This window comes from Hibiscus syriacus, unplaced genomic scaffold (assembly GCF_006381635.1).
Source record: "Hibiscus syriacus cultivar Baekdansim isolate YM2019G1 unplaced genomic scaffold, ASM638163v2 tig00111388_pilon, whole genome shotgun sequence".
NCBI classification, from domain to species: domain Eukaryota; kingdom Viridiplantae; phylum Streptophyta; class Magnoliopsida; order Malvales; family Malvaceae; genus Hibiscus; species Hibiscus syriacus.
The window spans coordinates 1,581,470-1,595,994 of NW_024063076.1; positions in this window are offsets into that span (position 1 = coordinate 1,581,470).

The following is a 14,525-nucleotide window of genomic DNA, read 5'->3' on the forward strand; positions in this document are numbered from 1 at the left end:
GTAAATTCCTTTGTTTCAACTTCGATGTTGGAGCTACTTGATTCTATGGTTGTCCTGTTGTTCGCTCTTTGTGAGTACTATAAATGAGTGCGGATATGTAACACCCCTAACTCATATTCGACCCGAATACAAGTCCGAGATATCACATTGACTTTTCAAACTTTGATTCTTAAAGAAAAATCCCGGGAATTTAAAACTTTCATTAAAACAAAATACTTTAATTTACATAAAAGAGACCACTTAATACAAAATCGATCAGAGCATTCGTAATTAACCACTTATTACATACCAACACTTTATACACAACAAAATACCTACTTTTTCAATTACTTATGATCTGATTTCTTAGTAATGTTGTTGTTCGTGCCACTGCTATTCTGAATCTTCTTATTTCTCGGTACCTACGTGTAAATCACTTACACGCTAAGTCATAGACTTAGTGAGGCAATAAAGGAATATGCAACAATATCTTCATGAATATGCATTATTACCATTTTCTTCACGACATTTCAATATGCATGTATCTACTACACAATAACATATATAATCATATCATGCATGTACAAAACTTACCTTCTTGTACCATTTTCACTTTACTTTGTATTTCAATTGCCATGTATATTATTGAGAATAGAGGTATGTGAGTGCATTGAGGTTGTGCACTAATGCTGTCACCACAGCTCGTATCAATTCCCTCATGGGGCACCGAACCTTAGTTCAGTATTCATCCCGAAGGACTGTCATATATATCCCGTAGGACCACTACGTCCCGAATGACTATTATACCCTCGACTCTTGGCATGCCAATTACACCTATAGCTCTCATATCGTATACTATGGGCATTATTCTTATATTCCATATGTTCATGTACTCATGTCATTTCTCTTATGATCATATAGCTCACGTCATTTCTCTTGTGATCATGTAGCTCATGTCATGTTCTCATATCACATATCATATCACATATGTATTTGAAGCTATTCATATATATACATCATTTATCCAATCACATGAACATATATATGCCTTATGCATATATTACAATAATTATCATGTATGCATGTTCACAACTATTGTACTATGAAAATCAATATAGGAATTAGACTTATCTCAAGTCTTATTCCATTATACTATACATATAGTATGCACTCACCTTAGCTTTGCTTTGATTCGATTCTAATCCATTGATCATTCCGGAATAAGCTTACTTTTAGTATCTACATAATCACACATGGATCTATATCAGTATTATAACTAATATACTCTAATGGTTCACTCTTTAGATTAAGATAAATGCCAATTTCCTCTTTTAATGAAGGTATGCATCGATGCACTACTTGTGCATCGGTGCATAAAATGCATTCGATGTTTTATTATTAATGGGATGCATCGATGCATGCCTTATACATCGATGCACTAATTGCATTCGATCTTTTTATTTTAAAAGAGTGCATCGATGCACTACCTGTGCATCGATACACCTTCAAACACTTTCTGGGTTTTAACCTTGATGCATCGATGCACTATGAATATGCATCGATGCACTCTGCCCAGAATCCTCTTTTTGAACCCGAAAATTCATTCATTTTGGATTAAATCCTTCATGTTTAATCCTCTTTTTCATTCTTAACTATAGTACACATCCTTAAACCAATTTATACTCATTTATTTCATCTAAAACCTCCAAAATTCTATCCTTCATATGTAATTTAAGAATTACATCAATAATTCAACATGTTTGAATTCCACTTTTAACACTTCGTATATCTTAACTAGATTGATGACAAGTCAAATTTAACTTTCAATTCTACTTATGAACTCTATTCCAAGATTTCATTTAAGAACTTCAAATCTTAAATCTCTCCTAACTACATCATCCTTTGATGTTAAGATAACTTAAGTTTTTCCTTAAGCTTAGTTATCATCTAATAATCAAAACCCAATATTAAATTTAACAAGAAACTCAATATCAGAAATCTTACCTTTGCTTTGGTTCACACGCACAAGGAAGAAAGAAGAAGAAGAGAACTCTGGAAGTCTTGGGTGTTTTCTCCCCTTCCACCCACGTGTATCCTTATATACATACTTATCTCTTCTTTAATTATTTTTCCTTGCAATTACTCTATTGTCCTTTCATTCCTTCTTCCTTTCAATTCTATCCTACACAATAATTTACATGTAAATCTTTATATTATTCATTCATTTTATTTTAACCACCAAATTCTGAGACTTTACAATTTAGTCACTAACCCGGTATTGAGGATGTTACAGGATATATGTGCAAGTATACACAATCAAACAAGTAATAAAGTGATAAGTAGAGTATCGTCTCCACAGGGAATTGGAGGAAATTAAATAAGTTTGTCAAGGCACTTTACTTTGTCACCCAAGTAAAGTTAGTAATGACATATACAAATGATAATGCAGGGGCAAAATGGAATGACTGATGTGGAAGTGGAACGATGGTATTGAGGTAGCAAATGGATATGTCGTGGCAAATTAAATTGTGATGCATGCAAACAAATAAAAATGTCAAGGCAAAATAAAATGTAAATATATGATTTGATTAATAGGACTTTGGCTTTCTCACACGACAAACAACTATGGAAGTGAGTGATAGGAGCCACTAAGGAAAATCTAAGTCTACTTCTCCGAATGGTCTTTCTTCTATACCTAGTCTGCCCGACAGAGTCTACTAAGGTTCCCTATGCTATCTCTAGTAAGGGACTCGACATATTAAAGATGCCCTGGCAAAAATGATTGGCGTAAACCCCTGCAGTGATCCTATTGGTCCAGATAACAGGATATGTCTTGGCAATACCTTTTTGCGGCAGCATTAACATCTAACCTATCGTTTATGCACAACTCTTTTTAGTCGAATGAAATCCTAGCCTTATCTCTAAGGGGGATTAGACCTAGTTATTACATAGAACCCCTTGTTTATATAGTTCCTCCCTAGTTTCTCTCGAACACTAAGGATATGTTACCTAGGTATTCTCTCGAACCCTAAGAATCTCCTAAGGAGTGGATACTCTTGTAGCTCCTACAACTTTAAGGTATTAAACTCCATAAACAAAACATATTATAGCATAAAAAAATCAATCATTCATTGAAATAAAACTTAAACATCCAAAATAAACTCCCACCAAATAGGATTAGTTCATGGTGGGGTTTGAAATAAGCAAGCACAAAACAAGATTATTCGTTCCTTACAACCCAAATAAAAAAAATACGAAAGCAAAGAACTAAGGGAATGAGAAAAAGCATTCGACGTGCACTGTCGGAGCTTCCCTCGGCCACCACTAACTGCCCCCCAGAGAACTAGCTCCTCTCGGATGCCTAGAACGCCACTCCTGCAGGCTTGTCACGGAGAAATGCCATGGCAAGTAGGATTGACGGAGAAATATGAGACCTTCTCTCTCTAACTTTTTAAGCTCAAATCTGGGTGGAACCAAAGTCTTCTTCATTGTGTCTTCATCATCTATTTATAGGGGAAAATTAACCCTAGGACTTGGTTTTAACTATCCTAGAAAACCCCAAAAACCATGATAAAGTGCTTGAGAGTCGTGCAGAGCATAGCAGTGATCCAGTCTGGGTTGCCGACTGAGTACCCGATATAATCCCACTGTAGACGCCCAATGATAGGCAGGATCTGCAGAGCAGGCGGCGTGGTCAGCAGGATCGGCTGTAGTAGCGCCGACCCCTCCAGGCGGATCTTCGAGGCAGATTTCTCGGAAAGTCGGAGACAGTTGGCTTCAAAAATATCTTTTTGTACTTTAAGCGCTATCGAAATGCCAGTCGAACTTGGCAATTTCATTTTGCTCAGCAATCTCCTTATGTCATGGCATTTTATTTCCTTTTCTCATTGCTTTCAATTACTGCACATCATTAAACAAACACCTTTCCCATAAAGCAGCACCGCTTTAAAAATAAAATGCCATGACAAACTGAATTCCACCACATGCAACTAAATGCTTCTAAATGCATCTACATGATCCTAAATGAGCTATTAGACACTCAATAACTTAAGTGAAAAGGTCCCAAAATGTGACCTTTTACGGAGTTATCACACCCCCAAACTTAAGTTATTGCTTGTCCTCAAGCAATTTATAATAATAAGCAAAATAAAAATACCATGACAATTTCAGAAGCAGAATAGTTCTATGGGATAAAATTTCAGCCCTCAACATTTAGCTTCAACATGCTTGACTAGTTTGAGAAATCTAGTACTGTCCCCTAGGGCAAGATTCTTTGTGTGAGTCAGTGCGTGTTTGTATCCAATCCATGCTTAACAAACACAAAAATTTTCTAAGTAAGCTTTCTTAATTTGCCATGACATTTAGAAATTTTTACTCCCACCTTGTTTTTTTTTTTGTTTTTTTGTTTTTTTATTTATTTCAGCCTATCACTTTACCATCCCACACTCTAGGTGAAAGGGAGCATACCTTCCACCCTCGAGCTAGTCAGGTATAGTCATCCTGTGACTACTTTTATTCACTCATATGCCACAGCATAGCGGAGTGTCCCTCCACAGATATGCCGAGGCATTTATTTTTAACTTTTCTTCTTCAATTTTTTTTCCAATTTTTTCATCATTTTTTAAGTGGGTTTTTCATCATTCAAAATTTTATGCCACGACATTTTAAGAATTCTCTTATAAAAAATTTCTAAGTTTCTCAAGCATGGAAAACATACAATTGTGTGTTCAAAGATTTTAAAGAAGCAAGTCCTAAAGTTAGTTCTATCATCATCAACCAGTCATGTACATTTTATCCTAGCCATCAAGATTCATCATCATAGGGCATCCTTAACTAATTCGGAAAACTATTCAAACATTTACTCATGTCATGGCATAATTATTTTACTACTACTATCATGCAATGATGCAAGAACCCTATTTCCCCCAAACTTGAGAGAAGCATTGTCCTCAATGCTTACTAAAAACTAATGAAAATAAAACTATATGATATGAAATGTAATGCAATGCAAGGTACCTTGACTTCATGCAGGTGGTGTGCAGCAGTCGCACGATGAGTATGCTTTCTCAGTTTGGCGGGGCTGGAGTGTTCAAAGTCAGATGCTGGTACGGTTGAAGGTTGTGTAGACCCTAACCTTGCAAACAAAAACAAAATAATCAATTTAAATGAAGCTGAATAAAAACAGTAATAAAATAAACATTTATTTATGCATAGGAGTAAATCCCAAATGTAACGGTATCCTCAAGATGCTTAGCCAGTTTTGACATCGTGTAAGAGAAGTGTAGATTTGTCGCGCTCGACCGGAGCACCAGTATAGACCAAAATGCCCCACACATATAATAGTTCTGCCTTCAAAATAATTTGCCCTGACATTTCGTGTCTTTCACATCTGATTTGTATGACCTTTGCAGTAGTCCTCTCTTCTTCACAATGCTCTTTTCCTGAAGCTGAATGGTAGTGGAATGAGATCTCTTTTTTCTCCTATTTGTTGTGGCAACTTGAAATCATTTGGGCAGCAAATTCGTTGGAGAGGTTGAGGTTATCCCTATGACAGTAGCCACCATCGTGTATGACCTTGTTCTTTCCTAGGCTGTTCAAGTAAGGAAGTAAAACAACACTAACGAGAAAATTGACAATGTCTGCATACCAAAAAATTACCGCGGCAAATAATAATTTCTCATTAGGGAATTTTTTTCTTAATATCCATTTCATTCCTTAGCCCTTTCACAATTTCTAGCCTAGAAAAATGAGTAGCTACTTGGGGTTTAGGATGAGTAAATTTAATAGAATTCAAAGGTTCAAATTTCATACCCGTTCTAGCTATGGGTGAGCTATACTTACTCATCTCCTTTGGAATATCCTCGAGCTCCTCTTCGTCTTCTTCATCAAGATTGAAGTGATTATCACTGCATAAAAATTTGTTGTGGCAAAATTCTGCAACTTTCCTTTGGTCATCAACTCCTACTGATGGGGGCTTTTCTTTTGCAGTGGAAATTTTTTTCTTATCTTCATTGTTGTACTCTTCGAACCCTTATCATTGTTTTCTAGTAAATGTAAATCTTCTTGCACCTTCGGATCTTCGTGACAATCTTATAACCGGGCTCTCCGAGTGTCTCTCCCCCAAACATAACATCTTTGTAGCCACTCCTTAAGGTGAATGTACCACAATGTTCCCTGTCTTGAGCCTTAGTGACTTCAGTATCACTAGGTAGACTTCCATATGGGCAAAAATTTAATGCCGTGGCAATTCGGCCAACCTGACCCTCCAAGGCCCTCAAAGACGAGCTGTGACTTTGAAGCAAAGCTTCTTGGCTTTTTATAGAAATCGCATGGTCATGCAACATGGTCTTCGTTGTTGCGATAAAATCTTGCATCATAGCCTCCAAAGAGCTTGTGTCAGATGAAGATGGTACTCCATCGTTAGAATTATGCCATGACATATTCGTTTGAAAACCCTGGGAGTCACTGAAGTTCTGCTGCCTAGCGGGCTGACTAGAGTTGATGGTTCCTTGATTTTCCCACAAAAAGTCTGGATGTTGATGCCATCCAAGATTATATGTGTTAGAATAGGGGTTGTTATTGCCTAAATTATAATTGCCTACAAAGTTGATAGATTCTTGATTGGTCGGGCAATCAATCTCGTTGTGATTGCCATGGCAAAATAAACAAGCTGAATGAGCTGCCTTCACTTCTCTCACCTCACTTGGCCTTTGCAAGTTTTTCAACATGTAGGTGATAGTAGTAAGTTGGGCGGAAACCGAATCTTTAGAGTCTAGCTCGAAAGCTCCATGAGATTTTCGCCCAACTCCAAGCCTTGTGGATGGAAACTGATAATCATTAATGGAAATCTTATCCAGTATGTCAAATGCCTCTGCTGGTGATTTGTCAAGTAACGTCCCATTTGCCGAGGCATCTAGCATCATCCTCGTGGGTGTCTTAACTCCATTATAGAACATCACAACTTGAGTCCAGTCGTGGAATCCATGATTGGGCCACTTGTGAAGCAAACTTTTGTATCAATCCCAACAGTCATACATAGACTCTTCATCGCCTTGGTGAAAAGATGCTATGGCATTTATAAGATGGTTGTTCATATCGGGTTGATTATGCCATAACAAAATTGTTTTGCACAAGTCAGCCCAAGACCTTATCGAGTCGGAAGGTAATCCATTGAGCCATACCCTGGCGTGATCTTTCAAAGAATATGGAAATAACTTCAATTTCAGTACATCTTCATGCACACCTTGTTATCGAAAGCAGTCACAAAACCTCCAAAAATATTCGAACATGTTGCCTTGCATCCTCATGAGGAGTACCACCAAACTGTCCAATAAAGTCCAACATGTCGAACATAACCAGTTTGAGCTCGACGTGGGCTGTCTGAATCATGGGTGCCACAATTCCAGGATGTAGGTCATCCATGATACGGTTTAAATGATCTCAAATAGTACGAGGCCTAATTGCATTCCCAACATTTGGAATTACCTCGGCATTCTGATCTTCCACTTGACCTATTCTTTGATTTCCAATTTAGTACATCTTTGCTTGAGCACGTTGAGTATGTAAAATAAAAGCCTGAAAAAGGAAAGGAAAATAACGAGTAAAACTATACAAAAAAAATAAACAAGTAAAATACAAATGCCATGATAAAACAAATTAACTTATAGTTGCCAATTCCCCGGCAACGGCGCCAAAAACTTGTCCGCTCTTTGTGAGTACTATAAATGAGTGCGGATATATATGCAAGTATACACAATCGAACAAGTAATAAAGTGATAAGTAGAGTATCGTCTCCACAGGGAATTGGAGGAAATTAAATAAGTTTGTTAAGGCACTTTACTTTGTCACCTAAGTAAAGTTAGTAATGGTATATACAAATGATAATGCAGGGGCAAAATGGAATGACTGATGTGGAAGTGGAACGATGGTAATGAGGTAGCAAATGGATATGTCGTGGCAAATTAAATTGTGATGCATGCAAACAAATAAAAATGTTAAGGCAAAATAAAATGTAAATATATGATTTGATTAATAAGACTTTGGCTTTCTCACACGACAAGCAACTATGGAAGTGAGTGATAGGAGTCACTAAGGAAAATCTAAGTCTACTTCTCCGAATGGTCTTTCTTCTATACCTAGTCTGCCCGACAGAGTCTACTAAGGTGCCCTATGATATCTCTAGTAAGGGACTTGACAAATTAAAGATGTCCTAGCAAAACCGATTGGCGTAAACCCCTTCAGTGATCCTATTGGACCAGATAAAAGGATATGTCTAAACAATACCTTTTTGGGACATCATTAACATCTAACCTATCATTCATGCACAACTCCTTTTAGTCGAATGAAATCCTAGCCTTATCTCTAAGGGGGATTAGGCCTAGTTACTACCTAGAACCCCTTGTTTATGTAGTTCCTCACTAGTTTCTCTCGAACACTAAGGATATGTTACCTAGGTATTTTCTCGAACCCTAAGAATCTCCTAAGGAATGACTACTCTCGTAGCTCCTACAACCTTAAGGCATTAAATTTCATAAACAAAACAGATTATAGCATAGAAAAATCAACCATTCATTGAAATAAAACTTAAACATCCAAAATGAACTCTGACCAAATAGGATTAGTTCATGGTGGGGTTCGAAATAAGCAAGCACAAAGCAAGATTATCCGTTCCTTACAACCCAAATAACAAAATATGAAATCAAAGAACTAAGGGAATGAGAAAAAGCATTTGACGTGCATTGTCGAAGCTTCCCTCGGCCACCACTAACTGCCCCTAGCGAACTAGCTCCTCTCGGATGCCTAGAACGCCACTCCCGCAGGCTTGTCACGGAGAAATGCCATGGCAAGTAGGATTGACGGAGAAAGATGAGACATTTTCTCTCTAACTTTTTAAGCTCAAATCTGGGTAGAACCAAAGTCTTCTTTATTGTGGCTTCATCATCTATTTATAGGGGAAAATTAACCCTAGGACTTGGTGTTAACTATCCTAAAAAACCCCAAAAACCATAGTAAAGTGCTTGGGAGTCGGGCAGAGCATAGCAGTGATCCAGTCTGGGTTGCAAATTGAGTACCCGACATAATCCCGCTGCAGACACCCAAGGACAGACAGGATCTGCAGAGCAAGCGGCGTGGTCAGCAGGATCGGTTGTAGCAGCGCCGACCCCTCTAGGCGGATTTTCGAGGCAGATTTCTCGGGCAGAGATCTCGGAATGTCGGAGATAGCTGGCTTTAAAAATATCTTTTCGTACATTAAGCGCTATCGAAATACCAGTCGAACTTGGCAATTTTATTTTGCTCAGCAATCTCCTTATGTCACGGCATTTTCTTTCCTTTTCTCATTACTTTCAATTTATGCACATCATCAAACAAACACCTTTCCCATAAAGCAACACCGCTTTAAAAATAAAATGCCATGGCAAACTGAATTCCACCACATGCAACTAAATACTTCTAAATGTATCTACATGGTCCTAAATGAGCTATTAGACACTTAATAACTTAAGTGAAAAGGTCCCAAAGTGTGACCTTTTACGGAGTAATCACCTGTCTTTGTACTTCACATTCTCATTGAAAATGACATCTCTGTTTCTGATGATCTTTCGATTTTTATAGTCCCAAAACCGGTAACCGAACTCATCACCACCATAACCAACAAAGACACATTTGTTGGACTTGGCATCAAGTTTACTTCTTTCAGCAGAATTTATGTGTACATAAGAAATACAGCCAAACACTCTTAAGTGTGAAAGGTTTATTTCTTTCTTGCTCCAAACTTCCTCTGGTATTCTATCAAGGGAACTGAGGGCCCACGGTTGATCAGGTAAGCTGCGGTATTGATAGCTTCAGCCCATAGCAATTTGGGAAAGACAACATGTATCCTCATGATTCTGGCACGTTCATTCAGAGTTCTGTTCATGCGCTCTGCTACGTCTTTCTGTTGCAGTTTCATGGGAACTATTGTCTCTATCTTGATCCCATTGTTTGTGCAAAATTCTCTGAATCTACTATTTTTGTACTCTCCTCCATTGTCAAACCTCAACTGCTTGACTTTCAAACCAGACTCATTTTCCACCATTTCTTTTCATTTTCTGAAGGTATCAAAGACTTCTGATTTCTTCTTCAGAAAATAAGCCGACACCTTCCTTGTAGAATCATCGATGAATGTGACATAATATAGTGAGCCTGCAAGAGATGAAACGGGAGATGGTCCCCATACATCAGTATGAACCAACTCTAACTTTTTCAGCCTTGGGTGTCTTGCCAATCTTTGTAAAACTGACTTTCTTTTGTTTGCCAAAGATGCAATCCTCACATTGTCCGATATCTATATTCTTTAGATCCGGCAGCTTCCCTTTTGGCAAAAGTGTCTTCATCCCTTTCTCGCTCATATAGCCAAGCCTTTGGTGTCATAGGTTTGATTTTCCATCAGCATCTGCTAATGCAATGATATTCTCTAAATTTGAGGTTACATAAAGAGTATCAGTCTTCTTACCATGAGCAATGACGAGTGCTCATTTGGTAATCTTTCATTCACAGTCTGAAAATGTTGTACTTTATTCTTTTCCATCAAGTTGTCCTACAGAAATCAAAATTCTTTTGAGGCCAGGAATATGTCTCACTTCTTTCAGCTTCCAGGTGGTCTGGTTTGGCAACTTTAATCAGATGTCTTCTTTTCCGACGATCTTCAAGGTTTCATCATCAGCTAGATGAACCTTCCTAAAATCACCACTAACATAGTTCTCCATGATTTCTTGGCATGGGGTAAAGTGGAAAGATGCCCCTGAATCCAAGATCCATGATTCAATCGGGTTGTTGATGCTTAGAATCATGGCATCACCTGTCTCCTCTGTCATGTTGGCATATTCCTGTACGCCGGTATCTTTCTTTGGTGCTCGACAATCTCTTTTGAAGTGACCCTTCTTGTCACAATTATAACAGTTATAATATTTCTTTTTCCTTTCTTGATTTTCCCCTTCTGGTTTTCGATCTGCCACGATTTGAAACTCTATCTCTATACTCCATATACAAGGGTGAGGAGCTTGATGCTTCACCCGATTCTCTCCGTCGAATTTCTTCATTCAATACCAGATCTCGAACATCGTCGAATTTTAATTTATTGTTTCCCGAAAAGCTGCTAACTGTTGTAACAGTAGCATTCCAACTATATGGTAGAGATGATAAGAGAATTAAAGCTCAAACTTCATCATCGAATTCAATTTCCACGGAACTCAACTGGGTTATGATTGTGTTGAGTTCATTTAGGTGTTGAGCCACTGATGCCCCTTCCGCCATCCGCAAATTGAATAATTGCATCATCAAGTAAATTTTTTTGAGGCCGATGACTTCTCATACATACTGGAGAGAGCCGCCATAAGACTCGTTGTGGTCTTTTCCTTTGCTATGTTGAAAGCAACATTGCGGGATAACGTCAGTCAGATAACTTTGAGGGCTTGTCTATCGAGAAGAGTCCAGTCTTCATTCTTCATGCTCTCTGGTTTCTTTCCTGAGAGATGTTGATATAGATTTTTATGGTACAGAAAATCTTCAATCTGCATCTTCCAAAAGCCAAAGTCTGCACCATCAAACTTCTCAATTTTCATCTTCCCTTGGTTTGCAGCCATTATTCCCACTCGAATCTGGCTTTTTTTGGATTGTTTCTGATAATTCTTGCGAACCACCGCGTATTAGAATACCTCTATCGACAAACTCGTATCGCCAACCAAATTTTACTATTAACAAAATTCACTATTCACGTGAATAGTACCTCGTAAAAACTAAAAAAAAATTCACCACCAAAAGCTCTTGATACCAGTTGTTGAGAATTAAACGAGTAATTTCCCTATAACCAGATTAGTGAGAATGCGAAATAAAGCGGAAAAATAATACCCGAAATTGATAACGGAGTTCAGCCAATTATGCCTACGTCTCTAGTATTGGGAGAAAGAAATGAGTTGGGATGATTTTGAAGCTAAATGGGTTAGAGTATTTATAGTTGAAGCTTAAGGACTAATCTTGTAAATATCCTAAAGTACATGGACTAAAATGTAATTTTTTCATTACTATTTTCAACAACAAAATTGGGCACCGAATTCGGTGCCTACCTTTGAATTTTCAACCCATTGTCCGGTGCCAAACTTTGATTTGCATTGCTTGACTTTCAACTTCAACAACTTGGTGTAGTTAATCTTCTTGACAGTGCTTCTAGGATTTGTTTAATGTGGGCTGGCATTTGTATTGGCAGCTTTTTTTTTCTGGGTGAGTTTCCATAGCTTTGTTTCATTTCTATCCTGCAGGCTTGAAGTTGTTGATTGCTCTTCTGGGTGAAGTTAGTTGGCATGGATGTTTTTGTGAGCTTTAGGTGCTGCTAACCTAACAGATTCTATGTAGAGTCTGTTTTGAGGTTTGGGTTGATTCGAATTCCTTTTTGAGTGATGCATGGTTGTGCTCTACCCTGATTATGTCTTGTGTCTTAGTGGTAGACCGTGGGATTACTCTATTTTATCTAATTGCTTTTGGTTGAAGACTAGAATTTGTTGTGTCAATCGGGAATTTTAGACAGTGGTTTTGTTCCTTCTGCAAGCGTACTGTTGTAGAGTTCCTCGTCGAATCCGAACGTTATAGCTGTTAATAACAACCAGCATTTTCTCCATTGCAACTATGTAGCGTGGATTTAAGGATTGTCGGTTTGCAGTAGTCCCTGGTTTGATCTATTTTAAAGGTTTTAGGTTGCAGGAAGATATTATGTAGGGACTTGCATTTTGTTATGGTTTTTGTTGGTTGCAGCACATTAATTCCATGTGAGGTGGGTTTAGTGCTTACCAATTTGCAGTGATGTCGAAGTGTTTGGACTGGTGTAATGTCTTCTGGTTATTGGTTATTGTATTGACAATTATATGATGTACTCTTTTTCCTCTAGTTAGGATTAAGGAGATTTTTTAAGGAGGTCTGTTTATTTGTCGTGTTTTGTATTTCATTCAATAATACAAACTCCCTTTTCAAAAAAATACTTTATATTTGATCTAATAATTTTTAAATTATTTAAAAATTATATCAATATTCATTTAAATATAATTTTTATATTATTTTTTAAATTCAATAAATATTATATTTATAATTAAACATCAAAAACCTAATTAAAAATTTTAATTGAGAATAAAATTTATAATTTAAAACTTAATTCTTCACCAAATGGGTCGTACCACAAACTTTTTAGATTAGATCAATATGAAATTCAAGTCACAAAATCTAATGTCTTATAGGTTCGGGTCAAATTGTCATCAATAAATGATAGCGTTAGTTGAAACATTGAATGTTGAAAGTTGAACTTTAACCTAAATAATAAGATTGACAAACAAAAATATATATTTTCTTATAAGAATATATCAATAATTTATATATACTTAATTGGACTCATACTTAATCAACCTAAATTCACTTGAAAATCTAAATATTTACCCAATCCGAGACTGTTCAATCCGATATTGATCCGACCTGAAAATCGATTGATCCTATATCGACTCGACTCGAAATCAACCGATCTGGTATTGACCCGACCCAACTTACCATTGATTCGAATTAAAACCGAACCCAAAACGACTCGACTCGACCCGATCCAAATCCGACCCAAATCAATTCTCAAACCAAAATGACCCAACCGAACCCAATCCGAATAACCCGTTTGACACCTCTAAATTAGGCACCTTTTTCACTTCTCACCTTCTCATTATCTACCCGATCTAATAAAAATTTGATCCAATCATCTCATATTCGAATTTAGTTTAATGTGATTTAATTTTGAAGTCTCAATCCCTAACTAATAATATCACGAATTAAAATCACTTCGAATCTAACATCACTAAAAAATCAAATAATTTTAAAATGCAGCAATCATACGATTATCTCCCTTTCCCACTCGACCAAAATTTCACCTAATGAAAGCAATTCACAATTCAATTCAAATATAAAACTACTACTGCACCATATTTCAATCCATGATGTCAAAACTCATTAATGATTTAGTGGTTAAAGTGGATGTTAATTTTTCTTGAATACTTTGGGTTTAAGTAACTGAATCTTCAAGTATATGTGCATTGTCAATGACTAAAAAAAGAAAAAAGATTATTAATAGATAACATTTTATAATTATCTTAAACTATTTAAAAATTAATAATAATCCATGATACCACCTTTCGAACCTCTCAACACATATTATTAAAGGTAGAAGTTTAACACAAAGTAGTAATGGATCAATAGACAAAGTTGAGTCGTCTCTGAATCAAATTAATTTTATGTAGTTCTTTTTAATAGTCTAATTACACAATAATATATGTTTATAATCTTTCTAAGCTATTGATAATGCACACATGCTCTAGAGATACAGCTACTCGAATTCGAGATATCTAGGAAAAACAACACTCCCTTTTATCACTAAAGTCGTTTAATGAATTTTATTTCATGTCGTTTTTAGATTTAAATATTAAATCCTTTAAATTTAAATTATTCTAGATTCTAATTATTTTAAATCTCCCATATAAAAGTTTTATTTA